The following is a 9,968-nucleotide window of genomic DNA, read 5'->3' on the forward strand; positions in this document are numbered from 1 at the left end:
AGGAATTTGCTAAAAGTCCATCCATTCATGCATTTTCTACCGAGGTCGGGTCACGGGGGCAGTAGCTTTAGCAGGGCTGCCCAGACTTCCCTCTCCCCAGCCACTTCATCCAGCTCTTCCGGGGGGGATCCCGAGCCATTCCCAGGCCAGCTGAAGGACGTAGTCTCTCCGGCGTGTCCTGAGTCGTCCCCGGGGTCCGTGCACGTACGGTGGTACAGCGGTATGTGCCCGGAACACCTCACCGGGGAGGCGTCCGAATCAAATGCTCCAGCCACCTCATCTGGCTCTTCTCGATGTAAAGGAGCAGCGGCTCTACTCTTAGATCCTCCCGGATGACCGAGCTTCTCACCCTATCTCTAAGGGAGAGCCCGGACACCCTGCGGAGGAAACTCATTTCGGCCTGGATCTTGTTCTTTCGGTCACGACCCACAGCTCGTGACCATAGGTGAGGGTAGGAACATAGTTCGATCAGTAAATCGAGGGCTTCGCCTTTCGGCTTAGCTCCTTCTTCACCACAATGGATCGATACAAAGTCTGCATCACTGCAGACGCTGCACCGATCCGCCTGTCAATCTCCCGTTCCATTCTTCCCTCACTTGTGAACAAGACCCCAAGATACTTGAACTCCTCCACTTGGGGCAGGATCTCATCCCCGACCTGCAGAGGGCACGACACCCTTTTCCGACTGAGGACTATGGTTTCAGGTTTGGAGATGCTGATTCTCATCCCAGCCGCTTCACACTCGGCTGTGAACTGCTCCAGTGAGAGTTGGAGGTCACGGCTCGATGAAGCCAACAGAACCACATCATCAGCAAAAAGCAGAGATGCAATACTGAGGCCACCAAACCGGACCCCCTCTACGCCTCAGCTGCGCCTCGAAATTCTGCCCATCAAAGTTATGAACAGAATCGGTGACAAAGGGCAGCCTTGGCGGAGTCCAACCCTCACCGGAAACGAATCCGACTTACTCCCGCATATCCGGACCAAACTCTGACTCCGGTCGTACAGGGACCGAACAGCCCATATCAGGGGGTTCGGTACCCCATACTCCCGAAGCACCCCCCACAGGACTCCCCGAGGGACACGGTCGAACGCCTTCTACAAGTCCACAAAACACATGTAGACTGGTTGGGTGAACTCCCATGCACCCTCGAGGACCCAGCCAAGGGTGTAGAGCTGGTCCACTGTTCCACGGCCTGGACGAAAACCACACTGCTCCTTCTGAATCTGAGATTCGACTTCCCGACGGACCCTCCTCTCCAGCATCCCTGAATAGACCTTACCAGGGAGGCTGAAGATTGTGATCACCCTGTAGTTGGAACACACCCTCCGGTCCCCCTTCTTAAAAAGGGGGACCACCACCCCAGTCTGCCAATTTACTAAAAGTAAAAATAAACAATATGGTGCCACTGTTGTTGGTTGGTGTCAAAGTAAAAAATTAAAGCTCAAAAGAAACAGCTAAAAATTATTCATATTGCTTTCGTGCTTTATTCTCTGGTGTACCTGATGTTGTGGCCACACACAGCTAAGGGTATGGAGGACGGACCCCTGTGGGGCTCCACGCAGACAAGCTGATGTTTGTTCTAATAAAAGCATCATCATCATAATCATTATCATCGACAAGGGAGTAAATGAAGTGCACACACGTGTGTGTGTGTGTGTGTGTGCGCGCGTGCACGTGCTGGCAGTTGCGGACCTCATCACACGGCACAGATGTGCACCTTATGTAAATCGCTCATCCTAATTGCAGCTAATTGGTAAAACAGCGGAAGAAAACACTCAGGCTCATTAAGGAATCACAGGCTCCTAATTGAAATGCATAATTGAGAGCAAATATAGATTATGTAAATAAACTGTGGCCATTAAAAAAGCTTTATCCACTGTAAGGGCTATATCGAAAGCACTCATCCTGCTCAGGGTCACGGGGTGCTGGAACCTATCCCAGCTAACTTTGGGCGAAAGGCGGACTTCACACCCTGAATTGGTCACCAGCCAGTTGCAGGGCACGGACAACCACATGCACTCACATTCACACCGTCACTGAGTGGGAACGGAACCCACGCTGCCTGCACTAAAGTCAGGCGAATGGACCACTACACCATCAGTGAGATAATCACTCTTTTAATTCTCACATGCCATTTTAATGTATCTTTTTTAAATGTCAATTACTTATTTACTACTATTACTACTTTAATTATATAGTTTTTAATCTAAGTATCAAAAGAAATTAACCACTGTGGATACTGATTTTCATTTAATGTTAATATTGAATCTTTTTTTATTGAAATGTTTAAATTGTAAAGCTAATTTCTTTTTTTATTTTTACTTTATTGTGCTGGCGGCACGGTGGACGACTGGTTAGAGCGTCAGCCTCACAGTTCTGAGGACCGGGGTTCAATCCCCGGCCCCGCTTGTGTGGAGTTTGCATGTTCTCCCCGTGCCTGCGTGGGTTTTCTCCGGGCACTCTGGTTTCCTCCCACATCCCAAAAACATGCATTAATTGGAAACTCTAAATTGCCCGTAGGTGTGACTGTGAGTGTGAATGGTTGTTTGTTTGTATGTGCCCTGTGATTGGCTGGCGACCAGTTCAGGGTGTACCCCGCCTCCTGCCCGATGATAGCTGGGATAGGCTCCAGCGAGCCCGTGACCCTTGTGAGGAGAAGCGGCTCAGAAAATGGATGGATGGATGGACAACGTCCCAACTTCATTGGATGTGGGGTTGTACTTGCTCTTATTTTGAAATTCACAGCTCTACTTTTATTTAGTGAATGAGAAAACACACAGTTGTGCTCATGTTTGATTACCCAGGCAGAATTTGTAAGATGGGTACAATTCTTGAAAGAAAACATGAAGGGCCTGGTGAAACACATTTAATTGTATTTTAATGGTATTAAAATTAAACTGTCAAGCATTTCATTAAACAAAACATAACCATAAATAAATGAATGATGGTTGTGGTTCAGTCATCAGTCGGATTTATAAAACAATATTTCACAAATTCTGCCAGGGTATGTAAACTTGTGAGCACAATTGTACATGTATGTAGTCATACGTACCCCTGTCATATTGGAATGAAAGTGTAGGCTACAGCTTTTGCATAACCTCTAGATGGCGGGATACATTTATGAAAGAGTTTTTTCCATTTTCCCCTGTATAATGCGCACGATTAACTTTTTATATTTTTTGGGGGGGAAAAAATGTGCATTATACACGAGAAATTATGGTACTATATAGTCAGCAAAGCCCAATGGGCACTGCTTGTAAATAGCAAACAATTTTAAATATGTAGTGTACAAGCTTACGTGTCGGCCGCGGCAAAGCTATGAGTTAGCAGCATTACCAGCATGTTATTTCCGCTGTTTTATTTTGGTTTCAAAAGTTTTGGTTTAAAACCAAAAATGTACCTTTGGGCTTATTTCGGCTGAAACATTACAGCCGCCAAAATGTCGGTGCATAATTAGCTAACACAGTGGCTAATAGCATTACTAAAAACATAGCAGCTAACACAATGTCTAATACAGCAGCAGATATCTTGGTTAACATAGTAACTAACTTCATGGCTAACATTGTAGCTAACAGCATGGCTGACATCACGAATAACAAAGTCATTAACATCATGTCTAACTTCATATATATAATCATAGCCGACACCATAGCTAACAGCATTGCTAAAACCTAATACTAACATTGTAGCTAACACCAGCTAATAACACCACCAGGGTTAGAACTGTATGCAACATTATGGCTAACATTATTTATTATCATTACTCTCGTCCTGGCCAATACAGTACCTAAGACCACAGCTAGAACAGAAGCTAACATTATAGCAAACATCAAGGCTAACATTGTAGCTAACACCATGACACATAGCATTGCTAACAACATAGCAGCTAACCATGCGTTATTAGGAATTAGGAGTTCCTGGCAAGACACGCCCTGATCCATTATTACTTGCTCAAGGACACCCGCTGCTGGACTATGATTGGCTGTTGTACCCCGCGCTCCCTTGCTTTGAATTTACGAATGACCACCTTGCTTGAATGACTTGCTCAAACAGCTTCTATGGTCGCCCTGCTTGACGGTCTGTCTCCATAGTTAGAGCGGCTACAGTGCTCTTATGGACTCCGGAGTGTGGCGCTCTGAATAACTAACAGCACATTTCAACAATGCACAGAGTTTCTGAACGGTCCGGAGCGTGCAGATATTAAGTTGTATTTTACTGTAAATTAAAAAAGTCAGTGGTCTAATCAGAAAGTAAAACATTCATATTGTTATGCACAATCAAGGCTTGTATTATTTTAACCAGTTTTAATGTTTTCTTTAAATTCTCAACTTCATTCCTCTAAACTAAAATCAAAGGGTGACATTTCAGAAATCTACATCCTTGAATTAATTGTTTGGCCATAATATCGTTATACAGCATTTTATACAGCGTTTTTTATTTTGTATTATTAGTCCATATTTGCCGACACGGTAACCGACTGGTGAGCACATCTGCCTCACAGTTCTGAGGACCAGGGTTCAAATCCCGGCCCCGCCTGTGTAGAGTTTGCATGTTCTTCCCGAGCCTGCGTGGGTTTTCTCCGGGTACTCCGGTTTCCTCCCACATCCCAAAAAAACAGTGGTAGGTTGATTGAAGACTCTAAATTGACCATAGTGTGAGTGCGGATGATTGTTTGTTTCTATGTGCCCTGCGATTGGCTGGCGACCGGTTCAGGGTGTACCCCTCCTCTCCCCCGAAGATAGCTGGGATAAGCTCCAGCACGCCTGCGACCATAGTGAAGATAAGCGGTACAGAAAATGGATGGATGTATGGTCCATATTTAATGGGCTACAGATGTTACCACGTGTATGTGTCTGCTCTTCACGTTTGATCTATATTATCAAAACATTCAAAGTTGTCGTCTAGACAACAAAGTGAGCTTCTGAAGCCTCAACAGTCTCAGTGAAGCTTTTAATGAGGAGTTGTAGTCATAAAAGAGTTAAAAGCATATTATATAGGTGTGCTAATTGATGTTTACTGTTAGCTCACAAGCTGTACAGTACTTTAGTGCCTCTTCTTCATGATTCTTGTCTATCTGGAGGGAGTGTTCAACAATCGCTTTGATTCAGAGAAGCTTTGCGAGTGGAACAAGCACGTGCACACAAGGCAGACAAGCAGTTTTCAAAAGGCTGTGAAAGGCTTGTTACTATTAGTTAACATAGCAGCTCAGAAGATCACTAACAATGAAAATAATGATTTCTTTGTTTGCTAGGATGTTGACTCTAGTGCGACACAGGTTGTTAGGTATGAGTTAAGCTAGTGTTCGATGTGAATTTAGTTATTACGTTAGAAATGATATAAACTTCTGTGTTAGTTATTCGCTATTATGTTAGTCATGATGTTAGCAACAGTGCTAACCATTGTGTTAGCATAATGTTAGCTCTTCTTTTAGCTATTACCTAAGCTAATGTCTTTAAATCATGGTTTAGTGAAAATTATAGTGATGTTGTCATCTACAATGTTACTCATAATGTAAGCTAAAGTTTTACCCTTTATTTTATTTTAGCTATGTTGTGCATCACTGTGTTAGCCATGATCTTAGCTACTGTGTTAGCTATGATCTTAGCTATTGCGCCAGTCATTAAAGGTGCCATATTTTACCAAACCAACTTTTTCTAGTCTTTGGGATGTAATATTGTCTCTATGGTGCGTCAGTAAATCTTCCACGCACTTCTGAGCTCAAGATGTTTTTCTGCCAAAAGGCCTGAATTTAGGTCATTAGAATTTCTCGAACTTATCTACGTCACTAGCGAAGATCTCCACCTACCTCTCTGCTCCCGAGCCAGCGCTGTCAACATAACAAACACACAAGTGGGTCTTCTACACTGAGGCAACCAATCAGAGGAAATGGAGCGGTCGTAGCCAAATATGGACAAATTGGATACAAAACTTGGTCAAACAGAAGTAGCTGTCAGAGGGGCGGTTAGTATCGAAATGAAATTTATATTTTATACTCAGTCCATGTTAGAACTGTGAGGCAGACGCTCTAACTGTAAAGCAAACGCTCTAACCAGTCGTCCACAGCGCCGCCTGTTTTTATTATCATTATTATTATTTTTATTATTATAATTCTTACTATCATTATGTAAGATGACATTTTAATGTTGGGCCTGTGGTTGGGCCAGGCTTCACTAGAAGCGGAGAACAATGAAGGTCGTTTCCTGTTCAATCAAAGCTAGCATTAGTGTGTGTGTGTGTGTGCGTGTGTTGCGTCCAGATGCATCCACCTTAATGACGAGAAAGGGTTGCAGCTCGCAACCTTGTGTGCCCGCCGCCCCACCATTGTGCGCAAGCAAAGCAAACAGGTGCTGCCTGTGCCCGTCAGGAAATCACGTCACCCACTGCATCAGCCAACTGCACGCACACACACACGCAAACACACACACTCCTACGTACATACATTCACAGACATACACACGTACACGCAAGCACGTGTCTCACACACACAAACACGCCATTATTCTTTGATCATGGCTAACACAGTACATAAGTTTATTGCTTACGTCGTGACTAACACTGCAGCCATTGTCATTGCTAAAATTGTAGCTAACACTGTTGCTAAGGTAATTGCTAACATCCTAACTAAAATTGTGGCTAACATCATGGCTAGCACTGTAGCTAATGTTATTGCTCACATGGAAGAAACTGCAGCTGACACTGTAGCTCATGTCAATTCACTGCTAACATCATGGTTCAAACTATAGCAAACATCATGGCTAACATTGAAGAAAACACCATAGCTAACAATGTGGCGAATGCTGTAGCTAATGTGATTGCTAACATAATGACTAACACCGTAGCTAATAACATTGCTAACATCATGGCTAACATTATGACCAGCACTGCAGCGAGTGTCATTGATAACATCATGGCTACCACGTGGCTAACACTGTAGTAATAACATTGCTAACATAATGGATAACGTCACTGCTAACACTGTGGCTAATGTCATCGCTAACATCATAGCTAACGCTGTGGCGAATACTGTAGCTAATGTCATATTGAATATTATGAATAACATAGTGGCGAATCGGGCGGCACGGTGGACGACTGGTTAGAGCGTCAGCCTCACAGTTCTGAGGACCCGGGTTCAATCCACGGCCCCGCCTGTGTGGAGTTTGCATGTTCTCTCCGTGCCTGCGTGGGTTTTCTCCGGGCACTCCGGTTTCCTCCCACATCCCAAAAACATGCATAAATTGGAGACTCTAAATTGCCCGTAAGTGTGACTGTGAGTGCGAATGGTTGTTTGTTTGTATGTGCCCTGCGATTGGCTGGCAACCAGTTCAGGGTGTACCCCGCCTCCTGCCCGATGACAGCTGGGATAGGCTCCAGCACGCCCGCGACCCTAGTGGGGAGAAGCGGCTCAGAAAATGGATGGGTGGATGGATGGCTAGTGGCGAATATCATGGCTAAAACATTTTTGGAGAAAAAAGTTATAACTTGTAACTCCTAGTAATTTTAAACAATAGGATACAATGTTTTATGTGCCATGTTATGGCTTTCAAAACAAGTAAATAATAGTGGAGGGAAAAAAGATTTGTGATTGTTGCTGTTGAGCATCTTCAGTTCTTTGTAATAATAGCATGTGTGTTTGTAGTGTGATGGTTTAGTCTGCACTCGTGTAATCTTCAAGGCTGTACTCGCACGTCTCGTCTTGTTTTGACACCATGTTTGTTCTTATCTTCTTAACCCTATCTGTGTTGCACCACTGCCCTAAGAAATCGCTCTGTTCCGCATTATTACCTTGGCTTTACATCATCTGACCAAAATTTTTACGCTCATATTTTATTATTAACACAGATTAACTTGTTTTTTACTTAACTGTGTCACTGACCAACTAGATTTACTGGATTTTAGTTTCATTAGACAGTGGTGAAATTCTTTTTACACCTGTAAGATAGTTGAGGATCTTAAAATGTTACTTTAAAACTTTGCCTGATCCTCTATGGTAACGTTGTGATGGTAGCTAACGAGCATGGTGAGCATGAAAGGTATTAGTGACACAGCTAATAAGCAAACAAAGGCTAATCTTGGTATCATAAAACTTTTAACATGTTGTATTGCAGGTCAAATTGACCCATTTGAGTGTAACCAAAAAAAAAAAAAAAACACAGGATAAAACTTTTTGTTTTCTCTTTTAAATATGTATTTTTAAATGATGGGTTGTTTACACAAATGTATAAAACCTAACAAGAGGATAAAAGACGTTCACTGGTCGACGTGGGATTTTCTTGTAACAAGATGCTTTTTTAAAAAAATGTTTTAAGTACCATAGAGTGGTTAGCCTCTTTGGGCAGCTCAGAAGGATTACAGGTCTCCGTGGTTACTTATTTGGATGCCACTGACCCCCCTTACCACTCCCCTAAATCCCTTCCACACTACACGCCCCCCTGCCTCCAACCCTTTAAAGCCAATTGTCCTGGTCTGAAGCCCGCGGCTGCAATGTGATGTGCACACACAATCAACCTGTGAGGCTGCGAAGTGTATGCAGTGTAATGGATACGCAAGAAGAAGAGGACTTGACAATTCAACGATGAAGCAATAGATCACAGAGCGCATGGATCAAGTTGAAAGTGTAAATACTCTCATTCGCTACTGCTTTAAAAAAAATAATCGGCTCCGGGGTCAATCTCTGTATAAGCGGTCATGCTAGTCTTAAAAGAAACAAGCCGCCATTCGAATAAACGCACTCTTAGCTTCAATGAAGGACCATGATTTTAATGTGTGATGATAAAGTTACAGCTACGTTGCTAGCTGAAACCTCTATCAGCTAACATTAATTAACCTCTTACATTATGTTAGTTGGTTACATTAGTTACATTATGTTACTTACACTACATTAGTCACGTTATGTTGGTTAGTTACATGAGTTACAATACATTAGGTACATGTACAGGTTACATTACTTAGTTATGTTATATTAGATTGCTATGCTACGTTAATGTGTTCTGTTAGTTGGTTAAATTTGTTACTTTCACTAGTTGCATAGTTACATGTTAGTTATATTGCATTGGTTAGGTTAGTCCAATTCCATTAGTCACATTACGTTAGTTGGTTATGTTAGTTAAATTATGCTGGTTTGGTTTGGTTATGTTAGTTCGTTCGATCAATCAATCTTTATTTGCAAGCGCTTTTCATACAAAAATGCAACTTAAAGTGCTTTACTTGAATTGTAAAAAAATATATATAATGTAAAAATCAATCAATCCTGCCAACCGCTTGTTCACAACGACACACATACGGGTTAAAGTTGGTTAAGTTACCTTAGTTATATTGTGTTATTCGCCTAAAGTTACCTGTGTTACCCTACATTCGATGTTACATTAGTTAGATAGTTAGTTACATTACGATAGTTACATTGTTAGTTACGTTATGTTAGTTATATTAGTTGCATTACGTTAGTTACATTGTATTAGTTAAATTGCATTGCTTACATTGTTATTTGTATTACATTGCGTAATGCTACATTATGTAAAATTATGTTAAAGTAACGCCTAAATTACATTATGTTGCGATCTGTTAGTTAGTTGGTTAGTTTCGTCCAACTTCTGAAGTACTGTTTCATTGAAAGTGTGTGTCCCAATACTTATGTCCATGTCTCTGCTGTAAAGTGAAGCTAATGAATGCGTGACAGCGTGACGGCGGGTTAGCGCCTTCCTTTAGGATCACTTAACGTGTTAATCGGGCGTAAACGTAAACCGCGGCTCCTTTCGCTCCGCTGCTGGTGCGTGACCAAAAGTAGCTTTTCACACCATGACAAAGCGCCAAGAAACCAATGAGGAAGAAGAGCTCGCTTCTGTGCGCTAAAATGTCGTCTTTTTTTTTTTTTTACTGTACCGCTTTTTTCCCTGCCATCAGGACACTTTATTTGCGTGCGTAATCCCGCACGTCTGTGTGTGAGTGTGTATGTGTGCCTTTAAAGAAC

This window comes from Phycodurus eques, chromosome 5 (assembly GCF_024500275.1).
Source record: "Phycodurus eques isolate BA_2022a chromosome 5, UOR_Pequ_1.1, whole genome shotgun sequence".
Taxonomy (NCBI): Eukaryota; Metazoa; Chordata; class Actinopteri; order Syngnathiformes; family Syngnathidae; genus Phycodurus; species Phycodurus eques.